The sequence below is a fragment of the Podarcis cretensis genome (assembly GCF_951804945.1).
Source record: "Podarcis cretensis genome assembly, chromosome: 9".
Lineage (NCBI taxonomy): Eukaryota > Metazoa > Chordata > Lepidosauria > Squamata > Lacertidae > Podarcis > Podarcis cretensis.
Genome location: NC_137178.1, coordinates 21,404,610 through 21,413,998, shown reverse-complemented (window position 1 = coordinate 21,413,998; position 9,389 = coordinate 21,404,610). Strand labels below are relative to the sequence as shown.

General features: G+C 41.9%; 1 long non-coding RNA gene across 1 annotated transcript; it reads right to left on the bottom strand.

Annotated features, from left to right (window-relative positions):
- Nucleotides 1-1,385: 1,385 nt before the first annotated feature.
- On the bottom strand, nt 1,386-6,518 carry LOC307224454. The gene is made up of 2 exons (XR_013842539.1): nt 5,876-6,518; nt 1,386-5,155 (listed from the first exon to the last, which is right to left on the bottom strand). It is a non-coding gene; the product is annotated as an uncharacterized lncRNA (long non-coding RNA).
- Nucleotides 6,519-9,389: the final 2,871 nt, after the last annotated feature.

The window sequence follows — 9,389 nt, the reverse complement described above, 5'->3', positions numbered from 1 at the left end:
AATAAAATACCAGATTTTCATCTGGTTTCAATAAGTTTTGGTAATCGGTACAGTAGTGGCAAGTCCAGATGCTGGTGCTGGTCAGCTTGTGGAGAATGGGTGTGTTGAAAAAAGTTCCTAACCGCCATCGTATTTCTCCTTTTAATTCTACAACATCGTGGCTGGGCAGCCAAAGGAGCACTGGTCCTTGTGGCTGGAGACCTGTGTCTGCATATCTCATTTCTCCAAACCCTCTGATTTCTGCCACGTTCATCCAATATCTCCTTTCCCAGCCCCTCTTGTAAAAATATTCTGCATTCAAAATCTAGGAATAAAAGCAACATAAAATGCGAAGTAGTTTACTGAGCACATCCCAGATTCTGCTGAATTACAAAATATATGTCTTGTGATCTGTCAATGCTTTATGCTCTGTTTTAATACTGTTACCTAAGTAATCTGGTTAGCTGTCTTTTTTATTGGGGGGTGGGGGTGGGGGGTGAGAGAAGTACAAAATTAAAAGACCAGTCCTAGTATAGACAAAGATGAAGGCAAAATTTCTTAGTGGTTCAGTAGGTGTGAATTTGCACGTTTTTACATCTGCAGCAACTGGTGTATTCTTTCGTACTCCTGTTACCTGAACAGAATATTTGAGATGTTAAGTAATTAATAGTGATTTTAATTTTATTTTATTTTTAAAAAAGTACTCTACCAATTATCTAGCTGCTGTGATTCCAAGTAAAATTGTTACAATGAACCAAATCACTTCTTACAAGCTTTGAAGCAAGGTGGCCCATAAACATCAATAGGAGCTGTGGGGCAAGCAAGACATTGACCGTCTCCTAAAGGGAGAGAGGGCATGTAGATTTGAGTTCAGCAGTGGTGATACAGCATGATTATGTTGGATGGACATATGCATGTCAAAACCTCACTGTTTTGCCTGGAGAGAATGCAACCTACTGTACAAAGAGAAGTGTATATTCCATCTATTGCTCCAACCACTTTTGTCTCTGCCCCTCACCTGTGACTGAAAAAGCTTTCCCGTGCTTCCTCGTAACAAGGATATTGCCTGGTGCTTCTCCTTGATCTGCCAGAGTTGGTAGCACTATAGCAAAGCCTAATCCCTGATCAATTTTGTACAAAGGAGGGAATACCCAGCATAGTCTTGGCAGAATATCTAAGGTGATAGCCTTCTCGAAAAGGTAATCCCTGAGGAACTCAGGACTGCAGCCATTTAGAGAATGCTCAGACAGGAGTCTGAAGTATTAGGAAATAATGAGAAAGCAAATAACTGCTGTTTGTTCCTAGCAGTCTCTTGGGAGAGATGCCATAGCTAAGGTAGAGAGAGGCCAGTAAACATCTAATAAAACAAGATGGCAATTAAGAAAAACGCTGGCTCCACAGCATTGTACTGGTGCTAAAACAAAAGCTCTCTAATTTGCAGCCGCATTTCAGTCACTACAATAAGTGTAATATTTGGCTTAGGAAGCTGCAATAAGGTATAAAATGTTTTAAAACATCCTGAACCTTCAATACATAAAAATATTTCTTTAAGTGGTGCTTCTTTTAAGGGCCCTGCCAGAAAGGGGGGCTTAGAATCCTAGCAAATGGTGGGCTTGCATATAATCCATCAGCTGTGTTAAACATTAGGCAGGCTGTGGATATTTAGTAGAATGTGATTTTCAAAAAGCAAAGAAATCAAAGCAGAAATCCCTTCCCTCGCTTTTAATATTACGTAGAAGGGAAAAAATGGTTTAGGGAAACAATACCAGCCTTCTGAAATGTCACAACACTTACCACCCAAGAGAAAAATACATAAAGGGAGCAGCAGGGATCATGTAAGTTGACCTTGGAAACATTATAAATCCCAGGATTCTTAATTACACAGTTTAGGGTAATTTTGTCCCAGGGGTGTCATCTTCCTCGTGCCCAAATGCTCCCAAGGAGTTTCTCAGACGTGTGTGGCAAATATTTTAACTCGGGAGGAAAAATACTGGTGTCAGTTTAGTGCAGTGTGGGAAACAGTACAAGGGTTATGTGTGGCTGGTAAAGATGCCTGCCCCCCTCCCCCACGCACACACACACACAAAACCAAAACTGGCTGGACCAAAACTGGAGAAGATAATTTTCAATGTGAGATACTTGATCTTCTTTCAGGGACTGGGAGAATGGTGTGCAGGCAGCGAGAGAACTGTATAACCTCTTGCCTCTTAAGCACCACAAACCTGGCTAAGTAGCATGTGTTTGCTTTCGGAAGCAACACCAAGGGCTGCATCAAACGCAACACGGGAGATCTGTCGTCAGGTCTCCCAGTCTGCTTTTTCAGTTCAAAGCAGGTATGAGGTGCAGCAGTGGTGCTGGGATGGAGGATTGGCTTCACATTGTCCCTTCCATCCCATTTTCCAGATCTCATCGCCACTCCCTGATACAGCTGCTAACCATGCAGCTGGTTTGGGGGGGAGTGTAGAGAGAAAAAGCAAAGAGAAAAGTATTCTGATTTCTTTTTTATTATTTTTCTGCAGTAGAGGGCAGGGAATTGGATTGGGAAAGAAACTGGGAAAGACCTTCAGGACCTCCACTTTTTCTGGAGGATTACTCCCCAAATAATTCACTACTGTGATTTTTTTTTTATGATTAATTTTCCTACTGATGCATGTGCCACTTTAAACTGCTTTGACAGAGCATGAGGCTCTTAATCTCGGCTGTGGGTTCGAGCCCCACATTGGGCTAGGTGACTCTTGGGGTTCCTTCAAACTCTACAATTCTATGGCTCTATAGCAAGTGAAGCAGGGCTCTTTGTGTTGCAGATTGAACGCAGGCTGGCTCTACATTGATCTTTTAAAAAAGCGAAGAATAGAAATCCCGTTATATAGCTCTCAATGCAATTTTCCATTGACTGCTCTACAGCTCCCCCTGGTATCACATTTTTATAACACATTTATAACATCATAACTCACTAGTGTAGATTAGTCCTGAGTGTCCTGCTCATGGTTAGCAATCGTATTTCTTGTCATCTTCTCAGAAGGTGCAGGGGATACCAACTTTCTTCTCAAAACAAAACAAAGACATCATTGTCTTAAGTTGGGTAAAGAACCTTTTCTGAGATTGGGGGTTGCGTTCCCTTCACTGGCAAAATTCTGGCTGCATAACAGGCACATGTTGGGCAATTCAAAAGTGAGCAGGGCTTTGGATGTGACTTAATACATTAGGGCTGCGGTCGGGGGGCAGTTGATTCTATTTTCATCACTTCTTCCTAACTGGTAAGTTCTACATTTGAGCTTCCACATGACGCAAAAGCAATTTCTGGAATGATATAGTGTAAATTTGGTGCTCATTTTCATGTCCTTTGCTTCCAAAAAAAATCTGTTTGCAAAGAGGATGAAAATGAATGCTAAACTTGAGCTGCATTCCACTATATTTCTGGAAGTGGCTTTTCCATTGCTCAAATACAGGAATCAGCAGTTAGGGAAATGTCATAAAAATGGAATAGACATGAATGCAGGCTGTGTTATAGTCAAGCCATGCAAAGTCAGAGATTCACGTTCAGACAAACAAGGCATCGCAGTTTGAAGACACATTTCAACTCAGTAAAGGCACTGCAGGAGTGTTTTTTTCTCTCTCTGCCCTTGCCAACCATTGGCACAGAATCATAAAATTTAGAGTTTGAAGGTACCCCAAAGGTCACCTGCTCTTTAGTGCTCAATCGGAGCTAACAGGAATTTGAGTTTCCCCCAGATTGCCATTTGTTCTGATAGATCACTAAAGAGTGGGTTTTCCCTTGGAAAGAAGTTGGGCAAGGAGAAAACTCATTGGATCCATGCTTAGAAAGTGTGGGTCAAGCAGGAAACTGCCAGGACTTGTGCTTTCTAAACACAACTGATCTAAACTGAGATCAGTAACTGCAATCACCTGTGTATGACAGCTATGTAAATTTTACCATTTTTATGTGCTCTAAGCTGCCCAGAGTGTTTGGGGAAACCCAGCCAGATGGGCGGGGTATAAATATCATCATTATCATCATCTAGTCCATCCGTCTGCAATGCAGGAATCTCAACTAAAGCATGTGGACCCTGCAAGGTTGTGCAGAAGGGAATGAGGTCCTTGAAATCAAAAGAGTCCTCAGCGCCTGGACAGCATCTGCTCGCCTTCAGCTCTGCGAGACTCTGGATGCTTACACCTACAGCTCAGGAGCTGCATTTTTGGATCATGCTGGCACAACCTCATAATAAAGTGAATGGCTGCAGGCCAAACCTTTTCTGCCCCCATCCTGGGGGCAAAAGGAAAAGTGGTGGAACTCTTAAGACAGCAGGGGGAGTGTTTGCCAACAGAAGCTGTATATACTGATAAAATGCAAGCTGACTTGTCCAGATAGCACTGATGCACAGCTGCCTGCAGCTGGAATCTTTCCTGCAAACAGCACCCTCCTTTCTCTGGCAGCTGTTACTGGGAGGGAGTCCCCCCCCCCAGCAGCTGTGGAGGAGTTCCTGGAGAATTTTTTGTTGAAAACAATAGCAAACAAATGGGGGGAATGACGGGGAATTCATAACTTGTGGGTGATACTATATCCAATCTTGGCCCTATTTAAAGTAGACCAATTTAAATCCATGAACATGGCTAACTTTGGCCCATTAATTTAAGTGGGTTCGCCCTAAGTAGGACTAACAGTGGATACATTAATTAGCTTCCATTTGTTGAGTTAAATAGATCTGTTCATATCTTGATGACGGTATCTAGTGACTTCAGAGTATAGAAGGCACAATGGAACCCTCCATGCAGTTATTTGGTAGTAAGCCTTTCTAAATACAGTGAACCTTACTTGTGTGCAAACATGCAAAGGATTTGATGATTCAGCTAGAATGCTAAGCATGCTTTTGGCCGCAATTCTAAACATACTTTTTCTAGGGGAGAAAGACCCTTTGAACACAGTGCAAGTTACTTCTGAGTAAACATGCAAGGTGCGGAGGGAATAAGTAACAGTGAACTCAGTGGAACCTATTCTTCAAGTAGAGATGGGGGATTTGATTCAGTTCACATTTAAAAGCAAACCTTGCTTTTTGCCATATGGTTTGATTCTGTTTCTTATACAAACATAAAAACACATGGATGCTCACAGTTTTATTTATGCAAATGTTTTGAAATCCGTAGGTGTTACTTCCAAGTTCTTGGTTCTAAAATGCATCTGTGAACAGATAAACAGGTGGTCATTTTCGTAGTTTTATTTTAAGAGACAGTTATCAAGTGGATTCAACACCTAATTTTATTTCCACTTTGCTGTACAATTGCCAGGTCTGACTCTCTGTGTATTTATCTGCCTTCACTACTTGTGGCGACAAAAAAGAAGAAACTTTGTATTGTTTTATTTCTGGATATGTTTTGCAAAAGTATTTTTTTCTTACGTATCTCTGTCAAAATAACTTTGAAAACTCAATAAAATACTGAGGGGAGGGAGTAAACCCTACTTAATTTGCACGTTCCTAAACAGTACACTTATCAAAATGCAGTGACCTTCAAAATTCACACTTCTCTAAATTTTGCAATGCAGTTCTCCAGTTATGTGTACAAAAATGCATTATATAAGGAGAAAGGTTGTAAAGTGTGTCTTGCAGGCAGAGTTGCCTAGATAAATTTGCAGTAACATGCGAAAAAGATTTCTACAAGGACTTTTTAAAAAGGTGAATCGATATGGAAACGTGGAGAAATGAGACACTGAAATGAACAGATTCACCCATCCCTATTCCTGAGTCAACTTACGTAGGGGTGTGCAGATCAAGTGGTTAATTTTAGAGGGAACTGATGAGACATGGAGCAATGGTGTTCAGAACATGGCTAGCATAGCAATTACAGTGTTCTATAATTATTCCCGGAAGGGCGGGTGGAATTAGATGCAGCAGAATCTTACCTAAAATCTTCCCGGATGCACATCTTAGTAGTTTAAAAAGTGACAGAAAAACCAGTAGGCCTTGCAAGAACTTGGGCATGCACAAGCATGCCAAAGCAATATGAAACTCTGTGCCTCAGCAGACGCCAGTCTGCCTCAGTTGCTTACCAGTAGCTGTTCTTAGCTCACGCTCAAGAGCTTTACACAGAAAACAATATTGCCCTTAATTCACAATGCCGTTGAAAAGACAATCCATTTGCTGCTGTGCTCCTTATCTCCTATCTTAGAAGAGAGACGTAATGCAACGCTCTCTTAGTTACGACAGCACCCTCTTCCTCGCGTCTGAGGTGATATTTCTGACAGAACAGGCTGTACTTGGGGACAGAGACTGCTTTGATAAAGCAGGGGAACAGCTGTTTGACAGTAGATACCACGAAAATGTGCTCCCCCCTCTCTAAAGGCTGAAGGAGGGTTAGTTTGCAAAACGGTTCCCTTCTCAGGCTCCGTTGGGGAAGCAAAATGATTCCACCATTTTGGCTAGGTCAGTGTGTTCTTCTCTGTTGAAAAGGTGCACACAGTAGGCTGCTCAGCTGGAGATAAGATCAGGGTAGTGTTTCTGCCAGATTCTACTGGAGGTACAATTCAGCCAAAAGCTCACTGCCCATCCATGTTGACATCCAACTGACTTCAGTGTTACTCAAGCCCAGATCATGTGGCAGCCTATGAACCAGCCATCATGTGTTTTGAGAGGCCTTCTGGTGGGTGTAGCAGCAGCAGAAGCAACTGGTAGAATGGATAGTTAGAGGCACCCACAACGAATCTTCTCCATCTATGGTTAGGGGGCGCAAATCCATGGGTTAGGGGGCGCAAATCCATGGGTTAGGTGGCGCAAATTACTTGCCTTGCCCCGGGTGCTGACAACTCACGCTACGCCACTGACTCAGAGTTATTGTGAGGATAAAACGAGGAGGGGAAAGGACCATATATGCCTCCTTGAGTACCGTATTTTTCGCTCTGTAAGACGTACCCAATGATAAGACGCACCTAGTTTTAGAGGTGGAGAACAATAAAAAAAATATTCTCTCCCTCTCTGCAGAGCGCCTCTCCAGCAAAGCGGGAGGAGAAACGGAAGGGGCTCCGTTTCTCCTCCCGCTTTGTTGAAGAACGCTAAGCAGCTGGGAATGAGTGGCACAAGAAAAAAGGGACCAAAAACCAGACAAACAACTTTAACAACTTTAACCTCAGCCAAAAAGTTAGGGTTCCAGGTGGAGAAATCGAAATTGGAAACAGAACTGTTAGAACCTAAGACTAAGGTACTTTCAAGAATGTATAACCTGCTGTTAAAATGGAACACACAAGACGAAACGGTTAAATCGGCTATGGTAAAGTGGGCACAGGATATTGGGTATAATATCATGTTTGATGACTGGGAAAGGTTGTGGACCACTGGGTTGAACTTCACTGCTTGTAACGCTTTGAAGGAAAATGTAATGAAAATGATATATAGATGGTACATGACCCCAGTTAAACTTGCCAAAATATACCACCTGTCTGATAATAAATGTTGGAAATGTAAAGAAAATGAAGGAACATTCTTTCACCTCTGGTGGACGTGCCCTAAAGTGAAGGCTTTCTGGGAAATGATATATAATGAGTTAAAAAAGGTATTTAAGTATACCTTAAGAAACCAGAGGCCTTTCTTCTGGGTATTGTCGGCCAGAGGGTGATAAAGAAGGACAGAACTTTTTTCTTGTATGCAACAACGGCAGCAAGGATACTCATCGCTAAATATTGGAAAACCCAAGATCTACCCACACTGGAAGAATGGCAGATGCAACTGATAGACTATATGGAACTGGCTGAGATGACCAGCAGAATCCGAGACCTGGGAGAGGAGAGGGTTGAAGAAGATTGGAAGAAATTCAAGATTTACCTACAAAAATATTGTAATTTGGTTGAATGTTAATAAGGATGCTAGATCACAAACAATTGAGCACCACTAAAATAGTTGGAATTAGGATGATAAGTGAGATTGAGGAAAATATAAATTTTTTGGAGAATTATTAATTATACTTAAACGAGCGGGACATAAGAACGCAAACAAGTTGATAAATTGCTGGCAAAAATTTATAATGATGTAAGTGGGAGTGGGAGACGTGAGGGAGTCCAAAGAAGTTATGAAACTATGTTATGAAATATGTTACATTGTTTACTAATTTTGCATTGGTATTTAAAAATCTCAATAAAATATTATTAAAAAAATAAATAAAAAATAAGCAGCTGAAGAGGCGCTGCACAGAGAGGGAAAGCTGCACAGCACCTCTCCAGCGAAGCGAAGTCAGAACAGCAAGAAGGATCACTACGCACCGATCCCTCTCGCTTTCCTGGCTTCAGGGATAGCTGCGCAGCCTGCATTCGCTCCATAAGACGCACACACATTTCCCCTTACTTTTTAGGAGGGGGAAAGTGCGTCTTATAGAGTGAAAAATACAGGATCTTGGAGGAAAGGTGTAATATAAATGTAATAAATAATAACAGATAATAATGGTATCCAGAGGAGTATGGCTTCTGAACGGGGAGGGCCATTTAGCTAGCCGTCATTCCCAATAGCCATGGTCGGGTCTCAATGCATTTTCTTCATCCCCTTTTAAAGCTGCCTGAACTCGTGGCCTTCAGCCTGCCACGTGAAAGCAGATGCCGTAACTGTGGTGATTACCGCCAACTTCGATAAGCTTTAATAGGGGATTAGCAGTGGTCTTTCAAAGGGAAGAGTGCTTTGCATCGGAGCCCCTTAGTAACAGCAGAGGATCCAGCAAGCTGCAAGAATCCACATATTAATTTCCTGTAAGGAAATCTGTGCTAATAATCATGTTGCAGTACAGGCAGCTGAGTTAATACACTTCCCGAACATCTGGAAATGCTGAGTCTGGACTTGGGAGCGATACAGATTTGACTTGCATTAAACTATCAGTGAACTGGTTCATCTGAGGGCTGTCAACCAATGTTTCCTTCCTCTTCGCTGCTGGCAATATGAGCCATCTCTGATGTAACAGAAATAATCGTACACCTCTTCTCCTCCCCCAGGGGATGCTCACAGGATTTCTGGGTGATTTTTTTTTAACTTGATGCCTAGCTAGCCTAAAAGATGGTATCACTGTCTATAATTAGCAGCTGGTCCATAATTAGTAGTCTGTGTGTCTCCTTTTTCTTGAGACCTTTGACTAGGTATACTTGTTTCCCACAAGGTTGCAGAAAAAGTTGGCAAGTTCTCTAACAGCAGCCTCTTCAACCACGCTACAGGATCACACTTCTCACCCATATAAGCTTCCCATTGCCTCCTTTTTGGGGCCATAAAACCCAGGAACCTAGGATGCCACCATATAATAATAATAATAATAATAATAATAATAATAATAATAATAACCATTTTGTATATTGCCCTTCGTCTGTAGATCTCAGGGCAGTTGACAGCGTAAAAATACCAGTCCCTCTAGGTCAGTATTGTCTACACTGACTGACTCTTTCTCTTATACCC